At 44.9% G+C, this 17,147-nt stretch overlaps 1 protein-coding gene across 3 annotated transcripts in view; it reads left to right on the top strand.

The window, feature by feature from the left end:
* GIT2 (GIT ArfGAP 2) overlaps positions 1-17,147 on the top strand; it is a 692,535-nt gene that overhangs the window by 537,502 nt on the left and 137,886 nt on the right. The window lies entirely within an intron of this gene.

Here is a 17,147-nt window from a genome sequence, read left to right on the forward strand (position 1 = left end):
AGAAAGTAGATAGGTTTGGTAAAATACTAAGGAAAAATGAACCTGGGTTCTCCATCATAATATTAATAAACATTGAATATGTCTGTGTATGTGTGGGATCCCAGTTCAACTTTTAGCAAACACAAATATTTCCTAAAATATTTTTAAAGATGCATGTCTAAAGGGATCTTTTCTATCTTTTATTATAAATAGCTCTTATTTGAATTGTAAACCAATGTTAAATAAGCAACAGAACAAAATAGCCTTCTTTTAAATTTTTCTGAGGGAAGAATCTAAACGTGTCTACCCTAGAAGAAGTCGGCATATAATACAGACATTTTTGATCGCAAAGTACTTTAAGATGAGAGATTTTCAGCGAAAGACTGCTCATACACTTATTGTTTATTATTTGAGATGCAGAGGATTAGGGTTTCTCAGAAGTACCACGGTTTTTCACAGAAAGGGTAGGACTGAATGCACAAACTCACAGAAGAAAGATTGACAAAACTATAACTTAGTTAAAGAATGTTTCAGCCAGCAGTATTACTGACATACGGATAAAGTATGTTTGTCTTTCTGTGAGGAGAAAGAAGGCATATATGCTAGTGCTCATCTGTTGTCAAATTCCGAAGCATACTTCTAAATTTAGATTCCTTGCAGATTGATTATTCATATAAAATCCTAAGCAGTACCCATGCATGCTTTTAAGTGGCATCATGCGTTTCCAAACTGATGTCATCCCACTCTAGAAGCGACGTGCCAAGCCGCATATGAACACCACCCATGCACGCTATCGGTTTCTTTTTTCTATTCCTCACACTAATTGAGAGATGGACCTAACTTCTCTAAGAAACTACATTCTCAAAATGTTACTTTACAAACCAGTTTGCAAGGAATAATGTCACCCCCTAAAACCACAGGGTACCAGTCTTGTAGGGGCCATTGCAAGGAAGTGTCTGCGACAGATACCCACTAGATTTGTCTTTGGTGCTTGGGGTCAGACAATGACTCTAAGACCCTTAGCAACTGCACCTTGATTAATCTGAAGGCCACCCAGGACTATGGGGTAAAGCTATATGTTGCCAAGCACCAGAAGACCCCACTCTGTGACCCGTCCAGGTCAAAGGGAAGGTCCTGTTTCCACTCACAAAGTCTTTAACTCTGCAGATCTTCATTTTGGTCAAACTTCTCAGGTAAGACAAAAAAGCAGTCCATGGGAACCCCCCCTGCTCTTGAGCAGGCAAGAGGGTGTCCATGTCCTTTTGGTCTTTGCTCCAAACTCGATCTTCTGAGTCCATTTCAACTTTCGCCTCAAGGCAGCCTGAGTTTCAGGTTCCTCAGCAACACCGCAGCAAATCCACAAGTTCCATGAAGTTATGCTGCGTCTTTTTGGCATGCTGTCGGGTGACAGCAAAGTGCAACTGATAGAGCTGTCTGACTGCTAACTACGGTTCGTCTTTGACCAAGACTGCACCATGACCTCACTGGGCCGTAGCTTCCTGGCAACCCATCAGATTCTCATACTCTGCACTTGCCTCAAGCAAGGGTCTAGATCATCCACAGTCTTTTTTGCGGAGTCTAATAAGGACAGTTATGATGAAGGGAATTCATTTGCTCATCCATATACTGAGGCCAACTGTGATGAAGATCTACAAGATGCCAGTGATCTGTATACTTCTCCAGACACTGGTATGGTCTCCTCCACCTGGGCCAGCTACTGAAGAAAGTGCCTCTTTCACAGTGATGATACAAAAGGCAGCTCGGGTTCTTTTTTTTTTTTATAACCAATTTTTGAGTTTTGATTGCAACAAATAAAACAGCACCATTCAGGACTACATCTTAAAAGGCAAGACCAAAGAAAAAGCAAATCACATTGGCATAAAAGGATAGACACACATAAGGCCAATATCGGCATATCCACTTCCAATCTAAATATCATATCAATCCAAATTAGTCTTCTATCACTCCAACCCATTTGTCCCACGTTCAGCGAAATTTCTTAGGACATCCCCATGCCACATAGAGAAGCTGATCCTGCGCAGCACACCAGTCCAACCCTCTGCGACAGCGTGCCAATGTAGGTGCGGTAGTGTTCAACCAGTGAGCTGCAATGTCCGTCTTGGCTACTACTAGTGCTGTATTAAGGAAGAGTTTCTCAGCCCTGTTGCCGTCCAGCCCCTCGGTGATGCCCAGGAGAACATGTGTAGGATCAAGAGGAACCTCTCAGCCCAAGACCTGTGTGAGCTCTCCCGTTACGGACTCCCAATACCCCTGTATCACAGGCCCAAAGCCATACCATAGTATAAAAGCCTGCCTGGGAGTGGGGAAAGCGGGGGCAGAGGGCTTCAGGCTGAAGCCCCGCATGGGGGAGCCGCAGCTGTGTAAGATAGGCAGCATGTAGGAAGTATATATGGACCAGCCAAAGCCTCTCTGAGACTGCAATTGTTTTAGGGGCTATGAGAGCGTCTCTCCAGTCAGCGTCTTCCAAAGCCCCAAGCCAACCCTCCCATTTGTCCCAGAGTTGAGAGATGGAGTTGGGGGTGTTGTTGGTGAGTGAACGATAAATGCGGGAGATCCTTCCCCTTCCCAGATCGCCGATCATGACCTGAGCTTCAGGTGGACTATACTCATGCAGAAAGTGCCATCTGAAATATAGGAGCAGAGGGCATGGCACAGCTTCAAATATCGGAAACAAATTGAGAAGTGGAGGGAGTGTCTGGCCTGCAAATCCTGAAAGGAGCGTAGAAGGGTACCGCTCCAAACATCGCCTAGTAGGGAGATCCCGACGAGGTCCCAGGGCCGGAACCCCGACAGGGAAGCAACTTCCCAGAACCTGGTGCGGCACCACAATGGGGTATACTGGGTCAGCTTGCCCGACCAGTGGGTATGACTTAGTGAGGCCCGCCAGGCCATGAGCACTGTGGCATCAGGAAGAGCCTTGGGAACATCGTCCCATACAGCATCCCCTGGATAGTGGAGAAGCCTAGGGTGTGTAGTTCCAAACGGTACGCCGGGTCAGACCAGCCGCTGTTAAACAAATCGTGTACCATAAGGAGACGAGTCGCTAAATAATAGAGATAGAGGCTCGTCATTCCAAGACCACCATCAAAAGGTGGGATTCGGCATTGGGCCAGGGCCAGCCTGGGCCGTCGCCCCCACCTCCCCCCATAAAAACGTAGCACCCAAACCGTCCATCTCACGGAGCCAGGACTTAGCAAAGGAAAGATGTGTATTTTGAAGCATGTACAGAAAGCAAGGTAAATTCATCATTTTATAAAGGGCTATCCTAACTAGAGGGTTTAGGGGCAGCGTACGCCATTTGAGGTCATTGCGGACCCGCTTAACCAGTGGGGTAACGTTTAGTGACCTTGCATGGTCGGAGAGAAGGGCCACCCAGATCCCCAAGTACTTGAAGGACTGCTGTCTAAGGCCAATCAAAGCATTCACGTGACAAGTGAAGGGGAACCAAAACGGACTTGGCCGGGTGTAGCCGAAGGCTGGAGGTGCGCTCAAAGAGGTCCAGTGTTCGGCGGGATCTGGGTCCTGATTGGGCCAGGTCTACCAGAAACAGCAGTACATCGTCTGCGTGGATCGCAATCTTATCCTCTTCAAAGCCGGGCCACCTATATCCAGCGAGGGACTGGTCAAATCGAATATGGCAGGCAAGGGGCTCCAGTGCCAAAGCAAACAGGATCAGCGAGAGAGGGGGCACCCCTGCCGCGTACCCCTTCTAATGCGGAAGGGACGAGATAGCGCTCCATTGACAAGGACCTGCGCCCGGGGTCGACGATATTGCGTCTTCACCAGGTTGCGGAAAGGGATTCCGAAGCCCATCTGCTCCCACACTACCTCCAAATAGCCCCAGTCAACAGAATCGAAAGCCTTCTCCAAGTCTACAAGGAGAGACAAATAGGGGGACATCTAGTGCCGGTTTGCAAGATGAAGGCGTCTAAGACAGTGTCTAGTCCCTCGGAGAGGCATGAAGACTCATTGGTCTGGATGATCCAGATTAGCTAGGTGCGGTCTTATGCGGTTGGCCAGGACAGAGGCGAAGATCTTAAGCTCAGTATTAATAAGCGAGATGGGACGATAGTCCGAGCAGCAGCTCAAGAGGTGCTGAGACTTAGGATCACTACAATGGTAGCTAGGTCCGTCTCCGGGGGGAAAAAACCACACTCCACCGCCTCATGTTACATCGCCTTTAGAGGTGAGACCAATGTGTCTCGGTAAGAGGCATAAAATTCTTGTAAGAGCCCGTCCAGTCCCGGCGTCTTACCGGCCACCATGCGTGATATGGCATCTGACACCTCCAGGGGTGATTGGGAGGTCCAGTGCCTCCGCCTCAGAATCACTAAGGCGCAGAAGGGTGAACCGTTCCCGCTGGAGGAGCTTGTGGAGCGAAAGACTAAGTGTCCGTGCCGAATAGAGCGTAGCATAGTAAGTGGCAAAGCATTGGGCCACTGCTATCGGAGCGAGATGAATCTCGCTGCACGTATGAGCTACCTCCGGTATTATATGATTGGCCATAGGGTAGGTGGCAAGGCGGTAGAGGAGCTTCCCATTTTTATCTCCCCAAGCATACACGCGGTCCGTGGAAGATCGCCAAAGCAATTTGGCAGCTTCCAGGGAGGTCTGTCTGATTCCATCTCTTCGGAACGCAAGTCTCCTGTCTTGGGCATCAGTTCTGTCTTCAGGGGGCAGCGTCTCGAGCTGGGGACGGCCTGCGCTTCCAGACACGTGAGCTGGGAGTCACACGCCGCACGGGTGAGTTTGAGTTTGCCCTTGGCAAAGCCCCGAATGGTGGCCTTCCCGGCCTCCCAGAGGGTACGAGAGGAGGACACTGAAACTTGATAAGTAATGAAATAAAGGCGAAGCTCAGCACCTATTTGGTCCTTAAACTCCTCGTACTGGAGAAACCAGGCGTTGCCGCCAAATTGGGCGTGAGGACGGGGGGAGGGAGCTTATGTGTAGCATCACCGGGGAATGGTCCGACATGCCCCTGGGGAGGATAGAAATTGTTTGAATCGCCCGACAATCCTAGGCCGGCAGGAAAACGTAATCTATGCGCATGTGTGTGTTGTGAGAGGGCGAGGTATGGGTGTATTGTCGCGCTGTCGGTTACCAAAGTCTCCAGGCGTCCCCAAGACACAGGCTGGCAGCCATGTCAAGAGGAGGCCGGATTGCTCAGTCCTGGAGGCGGAGGGGCTGATGCGGTGTCAAGGCCAGGGTCCATAACTGCGTTGAAATCTCCCCCAACAATGATCATTCTTAGAGGCAGGGCAGCGACTTCTGAGGTAAGTCTCTGGAGTGTTGAGGCCAAACGGGTGGGAGGGGAATAGACAGCTAGTAGATTAATAGGGCGATCTCCGAGGGTCCCTTCCAGAAGAATAAAACAGCCCTGAGGGTCGTGCGTCACTTTACGTGCCACCAGAGGAAGAGTGCGAGACTGCGCCATAGCCATGCCGCACCAGGATTGGACAATGATTGCCCAGCAAATGGGTCTCTTGAAGCAGTATTACGTCCGCGGCTTGACATTGGGCACACTGCAGGATAGCTGCGCACTTGACCCTGTCTAACAGCCCATTAACATTCCAGGACATTATATGGAGCGACGACGCCCCGCTAGAATCGCAGGACAGGGGGAAGCTGTGCAAGGGGCTGGGCAACCGGCAAGCATAGCAAAGGTTGTGGAAGTGGGTATACACCTAGAACTAGTGGATATGGTGTTGTAGCAGTGAGTAACGTGTGTTTACCTAGATGTAAGGTACCATATTGGTGCAAAAACCAAAGAAAATATTAAACCGAAGAAACAGGGGCCGCAACCCGAACCCCCCTTGCCCCCACCCTACACTTCAGGAACGGAAGCGTCTGTCGCAAGAACAATAAACAGTGAAGCAAAAGAACCAAACTGAAATGCTTGGAAACGAGGAAAATCGTGGAGGTCCCCTCCTCGTAGCAGGATGTTCATATCTATAGCCATCCGTGACAAGTTACTCGTTAGGCAGAGTGCTAGCACTGGATGAAGCCAGCCAACATATGAAGAGATAAAAGAAAACTTAACAGTTCAGCAAAAAGCTCAAACAGGCCCTGGGAGGAGCGTCGGACTGCGGGAGAGATCAGTGTCCAGGAGTTCCAGCAAAGATGGGCGAGGTGAAGCAGTCCCGGGGTAGGAGCGGCCTGAAAAGCCAGAGAGTCGCATAGCAGGGGAGGTCTTTCCAGGTGGCTCGGGCGTGAGTATTTGTGAAGGGCCTATCGGAGAGTCTGAGCATGCGCGTCTTTGGCCCCTGCGCCTACCAGAGCGCCTGTGCCTTGGTCAGAGGACCGGCATGTCCCACCGGGCACCCCCATTGCTGCTGGATGGGACTGGGTTCTGGGCGTTCAGTCTCAACGGATGTTTCTCAGTTGCCCATGTCCATGCCTCCTCAGGCATGTCACAGAAAAGAGATTTGTCTTGGAAAACCACTCGCAAACGAGCCCGGAAGAGGAGACTATATTGGATGTTAAGCGAGTGTAGTTTTTGCTTGACCTCTCCGAAGGAACAGCGCCGAGTTTGGACCTCTCGGGTGTAATCAGGAAAGACCATAATCGTCAGGTTCTCATATTTAAGAGGCTACTTTTTGCGAGATTCGGTCAAGATAGCACCTCGATCCTTGAAGTTGAGGATCTGCAGGATGATTGGTCTAGGAGGGGCGCCCGGCTGCGGTGGAGAACCGGGCCTTATGGGCCTAGCAGCGCAGGGCACGCCTAATATCTCCGGGTTCACCTGCCTTGTCAGACAGAGACACGAGACACTCTGTTGGGCGTAGAAAATCAGGTTTATTAGCTGCAGCTGAGCACAGTTATCCAAGAAGTACAGAAGTATATTCTTAGGAGACTGCCACTTAATTCCGTGGCGCACAATCTTTTATAGTACACATATTTATGACATGTACTCTCAACACATACAAAGCTAACCAATAGGAGAAGTTGGAAAACAAGCTATCGAATGTCCCAAATACGCCCTTCTTTCAGACCCCGTGTTCTCTTCTCCCCTCAAGTTAATCAATGCTAGTGCATGTAATTCAATTTTGCAGGTGGCAGGACGTATTTGCGTGTTTCAAAGGATAGGTGTGTAATAGGAGAATACAAGGAGAGAATAACGAAGGCCAGTCAAACAAGATAAAGTAAAAGAAGAATGGTGAGACTCAAACAGTCCACTAAAACAGGGATCAATCAGTCTAGACATGGATTAACAAACTCGGCCAGTCCCTGACATCGGTTTCGTAAACAAGGTCAGAGGGTTACTTTTCAACTTAAAGAGATGCATAGCAGCTGGAAAGACAAAAACACCATGTTCGCCGTGCTGCCTGAGTAAAGGCAACACAAAATGGCGGCTGGACACAAAATGGCAGCTGAATATGAAGTGAAAACGAAAATCGGAGAACCTCAGGCCCTCCTTTTGCCATTACTCAGGCAAAACACAAAGAGCTCAAGTTAGTCTGAGTCAATGTCAATGGTCATGAGGTCATTGAGCTGTTGCTGCAACATCATTTTAATATTCTCTGTTTTCTGTGACACAGGCCTTGGGACACACAAGGTGGCACAAAGACCACAGATGGCGGGGCCACACTGCAAGCAAAGACAACAAGAGAAAATGATGGCTAAAATCATCCCGAGGAAAGTTAACACTTTCTATCCCCAAGTGGACAATAGTCCCCAAAACCATCCCATCACAGACCAATCTCCTGTGTCCTGGTGAATAGACTCGGAGATCACGTGTAGCTTAGAAATGGCTAGGTATACTGTAGGAGCATTATCAGGAATATAAAAGCAGCAACTAGACCCAATCAATTTACAGACTCCTCCTCTATCTGCAAGGACAATGTCTAAAACCATTCGGTTTTGTAAAGTCATAAGACGATCCGCCTGAAGTTCGGCTGTCAAATTACTCAAGGCTCCGGAAGTTATATTTATTGTAGCCTCGACAACACGAACTAACTGTCTAATGTTTCTGCTATTGGCCATTGGGCCCCAAAAAGGAAGAAACCCTTTGATAAAGTCTCCATCTCTTGTCCAGCTGTGTCCTTAGAATCAATAACCCCTCTGCCATATCTTTTTCTGTGATGACCTGAAGGAGCAGTGTATGTAGGGGGAAGAAGGAAAGCCACGTAACATGTTCCTGAAAAATAGGTGGGAAGCCATGTATAGGCTCTATCATGACAGACAAAATATGTACCTAGAGATGGTACCAACGGTGAAGAAATTAAGGATGAATATGGGAACAAACACTCTTTTCCTGTTTATTCTTCTTATTCTGATCATTTATCTGCAAACATAAGTTACCTTTATGAGGTATGGTCCAAATTGGCAAAGATCTTCTTTGCTAGCCTTATCAGTAAGGCTAGTAACGTAACGAGTCACATTCCAACCGTCATATGCCCGTTTCTCATCAACGGGAATCTTACCAATTTCGGCAATTTTAGCCATAGTCACTATTCCCTTTATCAAAGAACTAGGACTAAAATCTGCTCCACCATTATATGGACCACCAAGAGGATGTCTGAGTTGATTTTGGTATGCATTAGAAAACATAGCCACATAAGCCCAAGCAGAACCTTCATAAGAAAACGGAAGGACTAAATATGGCATCCCTTTCTCAGCATTATGGGGCATAAGCCCACAAACCCAACAATCAGTAGTGTTGACTACCAGTTGATGCTGATGTAACAACTGGATGAATGAATTGTTGAAGTATTCTGTTCTCCTGACTTGCTCATGATCTGGGAGTGTATAGAACTTGTGCGAGGAGGCAGTAGGAGAAGAAGGGAAAGAAACAGAAGTTGGAGCAGGTGCTTGCTGCATAGTGTGGACAACCCAACCCACACAAGCTAATAAAATACATAAACATACTGAAATACATAGTGCTACCGCACATTGACTAAACAATAATTTCTTAGACTTAATTTTCATGGCAACTTTTTTATCACTCTCTTCCACTTTATTATCCATTCTCTAAGGCGTTGCTCACGGTAATCTTCCTGGATCACTTAGTTGTGGTTGTTAGCCGTCCTATGACACTGCAAGTCCTGCAGACCTATGTCACTACTCAGGTCACAGCCTAAGACTCATACCGTGACCCTGCAACTTGATGGATAGTGAAAAGGGAATGTCTTTCACAAAAAGAGTAACCAAAAGAAAAAAAGAAAAGTGTTCAATTGTCTTTAGTCAACCTAGGTCTTAGGTTGTACCGTGTTTTGCCAGGTATCGTTTGGTCTAGAAACAAAGTCTCTGGGTTCATGGTATTCAATCGAAGAGGCGTTGGTACAGCTTCTTGCAACACGTTGTCATATTCTTTCTCAGAACTTGTCCAGTCCAGACGTGCACTACTGAAAGGTACAAATCTGAGTACTTTCTCACTCTCACTGTCGCCTACACCTTCTCGGACCCACTGGTCATAAGGTAAAGGTAAGGGTACCCGCCGTGGACCCAGTTTTTCTTCCCAACGATCTTCACAGCTGTACGTGTAACAAGAAGCACCTGTCGCGGGGGTCCCCAACGAGGTTCCAGATTCTTTTTCCTCTGGAAGTTTTTTAAGCATACGAAGTCTCCAGGTTGAATGGAATGACCCGGATCTGAGGAAACCTCCGGCAAAGCGTTTTGAACCTGTTGATGAATAACATGTAATTTAGTGGTGAGGTCATGCAAATAATCAACCAACAATGGGTATGGAATGTCAGAATACTTTTTATGTCGAAGGACTCCCCAAACATTAGCTGGGCGCCCAAAAACGACCTCATAAGGACTAAGTCCTAAACGAGAATGTACAGTTGTTCTCGTAGAGAGAAGTGCCAAAGGTAAAGCATCAGGCCAAGCAAGACTCGTGCTGGCCTGAATCTTTGCTAATTTAAGCTTGAGAGTGCCATTATAGCATTCTACCAAACCCGCTGACTGAGGGTGGTTTGCTGCGTGGAATTTCTGCCTAATACCAAGACCCGCACACACCTTCTGCATAATTTGACCTACAAATTCACTTCCATTGTCACTCCAGACAATGCGCGGCAAACCAAACCTCGGGAAAAATTCCTTCAACAGAATTTTGGCAGTGGACAGAGCAGTATTATCCTTTAGGGGGTAGGCCTCTATCCATCTGGAAAAGGCACAGACCACCACCAGGACATACTTGAGGTTAGTGGAACGTTCCATATGAATGTAATAGATTTGTAATACCTCAAAAGGATACGTAGGGGGAGCAAAATGACCAGGCGGAGTTGGGGTTCCCTTTCCTGGATTATGCATCAAGCAAACGATACAATGCTTTACCACATTTTCCGCACATCTGGGGATACCTTCATTCTGCCATACTGGAGCCAAAAGCTTACATATTCCCTTCGCACTGATATGCGTTGGACCATGCACCATAGTAACCACTGGCAGTACATAAGCATCTGGTAATAACCAACGTTGGTGTTCTGACAATTCCGTCCAACACCCTGTCACGTCCAACATTCCCGTACTTTCTCTCCACTTACTCAATTCCTTCTCAGTTGCTTCTTCTTGGATCATTTTCACACTTTCTACTGTGTCCTCACACATACCTCTTTCTCTGACCCATCTTGCAGGACCTGCAACATACATACGACTTGTAACATTTCTCGCTGTTTCTTTTGCTACCTCATCTGCAAACGCATTCCCGTGACCTACATCATCAGTTATTCTGTTATGTGCACTGCATTTCACAACCGCTATCTGAATAGGCAAGGCAAGTGATTCAAGAAGGTCAGTTACCAACTGACCATGCTGTATTTTAGTCCCATGGAAAGTAAAGAATCCTCTTTCCTTCCACAAACGACCAAAACTATGAGCCACGCCAAAGGCGTATTGGCTATCGGGATAAACAGTCATTCTCTTTCCTTTCGCCAACACACATGCTCCCGTCAGTGCAATCAACTCAGCTGCGTGTGCTGAATTCTGTGTAATGCGTGCAGTTTCTACTACTATATACAAAGTAGTAACCGCGTAAGCTGCAGTCGTTTTACCATTAGGAAGCTTGAAACAAGACCCATCCACCCATAGAATTCCATCCGGGTCCACAAGTGGTGTGTCTTTTAAATCTATCCTGCCTTTAGTTTCTTCTTCTGCACGAAGAAAACAATCATGCTGTTCTTGTGTATTTTTCTCATCTGAGATAGGTAACAATGTTGCTCGATTTAGAACATTACATCGCTTGATATGTATGTGACTAGCCAAAAGCGTCAACTCATACCCAGACAAGCGAGCACTCGTGAGATGTTGCGTTTTCGTTCTATTCAGGAGAGTATCCACTGCATGTGGTACCATAACAACAAGAGCGTGATCCAATACCAATCCAGCATATTGACGAATGGAGATTGCTGCTGCTGCTGTTGCTCTGAGACAACTAGGGAATGCCTTGGCTACTGGATCCAAAGTAGCCGAAAAATAGGCACATGGTCTTTGTTTGTCTCCAAATTGTTGAGTTAAAACTGACAACGCACAACCTTCTCTTTCATGCACATAGAGTGTGAAAGGCTTACTATAATCTGGAGTACCCAACACAGGGGCAGAACATAAAGCAGTACGTAAATCAGAAAAACTCTTCTGACATTCATCAGTCCAAGGAAGAGGTTGGGGTGTATCTTTCAGAGTAAGTGCCAACAAAGGTTTAGCCAACAGGGAAAAATTCGGAATCCACTGTCTACAATAAGAGGTTATTCCCAGAAAGGCACTCACCTCCCTTTGTGTAGATGGTACAGACATTCGTGCAATTGCATGAATACGTTCTGAAGTCAATCGCCTTCCCTCCTTCGACAAGAGATGACCTAAATAGGTAACCTCTTGGCGACAGTATTGTAATTTAGAAGGTGACACCTTATGATGTAAATCGAACAAATGATGCAAAAGCAAAACAGTCGCATTCTTACAAATCTCCTCTGAATCGGCAGCCACTAACAGATCGTCCACATACTGAACAAGAGTAGCACCTGGAGGCAAAGAAAAAGTATCGAGCTGGGATTTCAAAGCCTGACTATAAATGGAGGGACTTTCACAATAGCCTTGAGATGCACGTTTAAATCGAAAACGTCGGCCTCCAAGAGAGAAACTAAAGAGATCCCTACTTTCCTCAGCAATAGGAATGCTAAAGAAAGCATTTTTAAGATCAATAACTGAGAACCAAGCAGCCGAAGCAGGTATCATTGTGAGAAAAGCAGTGATATCTGGGACAACAGGAAACTGAGGGACAACAATTTTGTTGACCTCTCGAAGATCAATCACAAAACGGTATACAGGAGGCTTAGAAGGATCAGTACGTTTAAGAACAGGCAGAACAGGACTATTACAAACATTTCCTCAACCACACCCTTCTGAACCAAATCATAAACAATGGCCAACAAAGCTCGTTCACCATCGCTGGAAATTTTATACTGAGGAACGCGTGGTAGCTTAACATCAGGCTTGACAGTAATCACGCAAGGTGGAATTTCGAGTAAACCAACATCATTCGGACCCGTGGCCCAAAGCGTAGCAGGAAGTGAGCGCAATTCAAGTGGCAGTTCATTTTAAGACAAATACATTGGAGAGACCAATTTATCAACCAAAGTAAGATGTACACCAGAGGGAGAACAATACAACGTTGCATGTAGACGTTTCAATAAATCCAAACCCAACAAATTCTCACCACAACCAGTCGTTAAAATTGTAGTGTAGTTCCTATATTCCCAATAGGCTCTGCGCATTGGAATAATATATTCAGCAGTGTAGACGTAGGACTGAGTTCGACTAGGTCTCAACTGACTATATTGGACTTTTTGCCAGCTAGCTCAGAGGTCACTAGAAACTTTCTCGAATAAGTGAGGAGGAGTTTAACCTCCCTGGATAGACAAGAAGGGATTAGCTTCTGACAACCATATAACATGACAACTTTGCTCCCTCAGAATAAGAGTGTATCTCTAGAGTCGTGTGAAAACAATAGACAGCTATTTCACTCAGTCAAGTGTGCATACTTAGTTTCACCAGAGTGCAGAGAAAAGAGAGACTGGCGTTTTCAATAAAAGGTTGTTATTTATTGAGCAGTCTTCTTTCTCATACAAGAGAAATGAATTGCCACAATTGCAATACTCATAGTAAAGTAAAGTGCGTACAGTAAAAGGAGGATTAAGAAATAATACTGTAAAAGCATTGGTATGGTTTCTTAGCCATAAGATACTTTAAAATAGATAAAATATATACATACTTATATACATTGACTAACGTACTCAACTGGTGCTTCTAAATACGCCTACCCCGGTATACCTGACCTAAGCCTAATACGTGGGAAGGAGTAAGTGAGTAGCAGTTTAAGTTAAGTTGGTTTTGCCAAGAATCTGAGTCAAGAATTCTCTTTAAGCTTTTAGTCAGCTCCGTACCTGGGTTAATAGAAAGCAGGAGGTCTTGTATCTCTCTCTCAGGACTCGATATCCCAGTAACCCGCGAAGGTATCTGGAAACACCGGAGCTGGATTTCTCGGCAGGAGAAAAGACAGCGTCTCTCTCAGTGCGTCAAAAGGGAGGGGCAGCATCCGTGGGCTCTCGCATCAGCTGGGCTCTCGGGCAAGTAGATAGCTGCTCTGCTCCAAAATCACCACTGTGTGTTTGCTTAAGGCAACGTTGGTATATTTATACCTGAAAGGTGCCGGGTTTGACGTAAGGTTGGACATAAGACGTCAATAAAGATGTCCCTAAGAACTGGCCGTTCTTACAGTGCTTCACAGGAGTTCTAGGACGAAATCAAAACAAAAGCAATGGGGATTTCCCAGGTTGCTGGAGGTTTGGTTTGTTTAGAGAACTCGTTGTGCTTTCTAGGAGTCCGGGGAAGTAGCCTTGCTTAATGTGACTGCATGGGCTACGACTAAATATGGATATGATTCTTATGCCTTTATAGGGGTATTATTTAATATAACCGTACAAGGGCATAAAATAGGAATATCGATTTAGGTTCCTAGATAAAAACACAATACCCACTCAACGATCTAATGTCCATCATTACTAAAACTAAGCAACAGTAAACATATAAAGGTGCATGTGTATTCCAACCCACCCCAAAATACATTCATTGCATTTGAAATGGTGTATACGAAATACACGAAAATTATTATTGGTACTGTACGCTATATAAGCAGTGTAATCATTCAGTTAAAAGGATGCATATATATATCAGCTGAATGATTTGCGAAATTTACACATGAAATGGCTCTTAATACAGAAAAGAAGGTCGAGACCATTCCATCACATATAAATACATTTGTTATAAATGTGCTAGAGGCTGAGGTCATATATTGTCTCTAGAGTTCCTAAAAAATAGAAGCTCTGTTCTTTAAGAATAGTTCTACTTTAAGCAGAGTACATGTGCCAGAAAAAGGGTAAATATTTTGGAGGAAAAGAAAAATAATTTTGCTTTCAGGAGAGTAAAAATAGTTCCAAATATTTTCAGTAGCTTTTGTTTATCAAAGCTGAGGTCGAATTCAGAGTTCAGGGAACGCTGTGTGCTCGATGCTTAAAAGTTATTCTTTTTGTTCAGGGGAGAACATCATTTCAGACAGACTTTCAAAAAAGTGGTCTACCGCTTCAGGTGAGAGTTCGACCAAGTTTGAAAATGCCGCAACAGTGTAGTCTTGAGCATGATTGCCATCGTCGATGTCAGAATCAGCAATGCTCACAGAAGGTCGTACCTGGGTGATGCTGCTCTCATCTCGTACTTCACTACCACCTAATTGTAGTGGCGAAGTTTCAACGAAAGCCATCATCAGAATTGGTAGCCGCTGGGGACAACATGATGCATGAGCCGTTACAGGACTTAGCAAAGTATCTGTATCCAATGGTACTGCTGATGGTAGTGTAAGACAGACGTCCAACACGCATTCTTCTCCGCATAGCATACATCGAAGCACAGGTAAGATGCAATTCTGCCAGATGGGTCTGAATGAAAGAAACCAGGTCATATTCAGATCTCTTAGCCGGGCTAATCCAACGACGTTATGCGGTCCCGATAGCGTATAGCTAGGATAGTTTCTTCCATCGTTGCTGGAGTCTTGTCTGCGTCTTGGCTTGCCATATCGGAGCAGAAGGATCAAAAATAAAATGCCTGCTACGAGTCCCAACAGAAGTGGTAGGCCGCCAAAGACAGAATGGACAAAATTAGGAAAAATGCCCAGAACTGTTTCGAAGGGTGTTAACAGTCCCGAAAAAATTGTCTTAAATATATGTGGGATACCACTGGTATCTGACATATTTAGAATTTGGCCTAGCATTTCTACGAAATGCACGGGGCAATTTGTTGATAAAAGGGTATGTATCTCTGCTGTTGTCCTTGCAACTTGCAGATCATACGTTTCTTTTGATGACGTTAAGGGCACAGTTGTCTGTAACAGAACAGACTTTATTCTGCTTGAAGTATCAATTCGAATAGAAGAGATATTCAAAGAAGGCCAAATTTTTGCCTCAATGTCTGGAGTGCTGTTTGGATACAATACTTGCATACAGCAAGTGACCATGGAACTAACGCTCACAAGATAAGCTTTTCCTGGCACCATGCCACAACAGCTGTGGTCCACTATTAGAATATAGCTCCTGTTAGAAAGTCGTCTAAAGAATGGCTCTATTTGTGTTGCAAGTGTGCCATGCTGGTGACATGAAAGGTTATTTGAAGTCCCCTCACAGGCCCCATGCAAGTTAATACCTTGACACAGAAGTATATCGCTTAGTGATTGTTTACAATTTTCTCCACTAAGAAATACATTCTGTTTCTTTTCACTATAACATGTGTGTGTGTACGGTAATTTCCATGATGACTTAATGTACCCTTTACCCAACCTTTCATACTGGCCCGCTGGTATATACTCTTGGCAGTATTTAAATTGGAAAGTTGTTATTGGAATTGTGATTATTCTGTGTATTATCCATTCAATGACAGGTCTTTCTGACATTGTCAATGGTAATCTCTCACGTTTTTCAATGCTCAGAATCGTATAGTCTGCTCCTTTTTGTGCCAAACTGATTTGTGTATCAGTAAGGTTAAAGATGGAGAATAATGACGTTGTGTTGATTAAACGCCAGGGCACGTAGCCTGAACGCAGATTTTGCAACGTCCAGCCAAGCTGTACAATAGAACGTAATTGGGACTGACCGTGTTGTAACATTAGCAAGTCCTGCTCTATTACATCAATAGCAGAGGATACAATACTGTCCAGTGAATAAATTCTGGAGGACAGAGTCATTAACCCATTGTCCACAACAGAAAATGATTTTTTTCCAAATTAATACGATCAATTTCTTGTATTTTTTCTGCTGTTTCAATTTACATCACTTTCCAAGCTTCGTTGTAAGTAGCGTATATACCGGCCGCTATGAAACGTTTTTGACGCTGTTTGCGTGGCCCCACTATGAAATCACGCAAGTCAGCACCGTCTTTAAGTAAAGTCAAGTGTTGCTTAATTTCAGCCAGTGTGGATTTCTGTAGCCATTCGAGGCAGAGTTTCCCTACACTGTATGTTGTGACTATCCCTGGATGTTGTCTCTGGGAGTATCTTGGGTCTGGCCTGGTCATTTTTAACCCCTGTGTTTTGTTCAGGAATGTAACTTGACAGTTATTTGTGTCTGTGGGCCAGATCAACCATTTTTTCCAATCAGGATGTGTTCTGTTTTGGTTTAAAATATGGGATACGTCTATCTCAACATCTGTAGTGCTATTACTGTCAGGTGTTGGCTTTGGAATAGACGGTTTGTTTAAGTCTTTAATTTTGGCTAGGACAAGACAGGTTGTCTGTTGAATGGTATCATTCGAGAATATTATTTGTTCTGGGATCATGCAGGCTCTAAATAATGCTTCTAAACCTTGGACCTGCCATTCTTTTGTACCCCAGATGGTTTTTGTTTCAATGTTGTTTTTCCAGAAATCAAAACCAAATGTAATCATTTTTTCATAAAATGTTTCCGAATAGATTAATTTAGGATTTGTCAGCATTGTTTTCATTCCTGTCTTATTTAACATTTTGAAATAAAACGTTTCTGCATCACTTGTGTTAAACCCTGCAAAATATGGGAATTTCTCGTAAAATGTTTTTGAACTACCTTTTGGTGGAGTTTCACAATGTTCCCATTGATTATAGTTAAAAACATTTCTAGGCTGAGCATATTTAT

This window comes from Lissotriton helveticus, chromosome 11 (genome assembly GCF_964261635.1).
Source record: "Lissotriton helveticus chromosome 11, aLisHel1.1, whole genome shotgun sequence".
In the NCBI taxonomy this organism is placed as follows: Eukaryota; Metazoa; Chordata; class Amphibia; order Caudata; family Salamandridae; genus Lissotriton; species Lissotriton helveticus.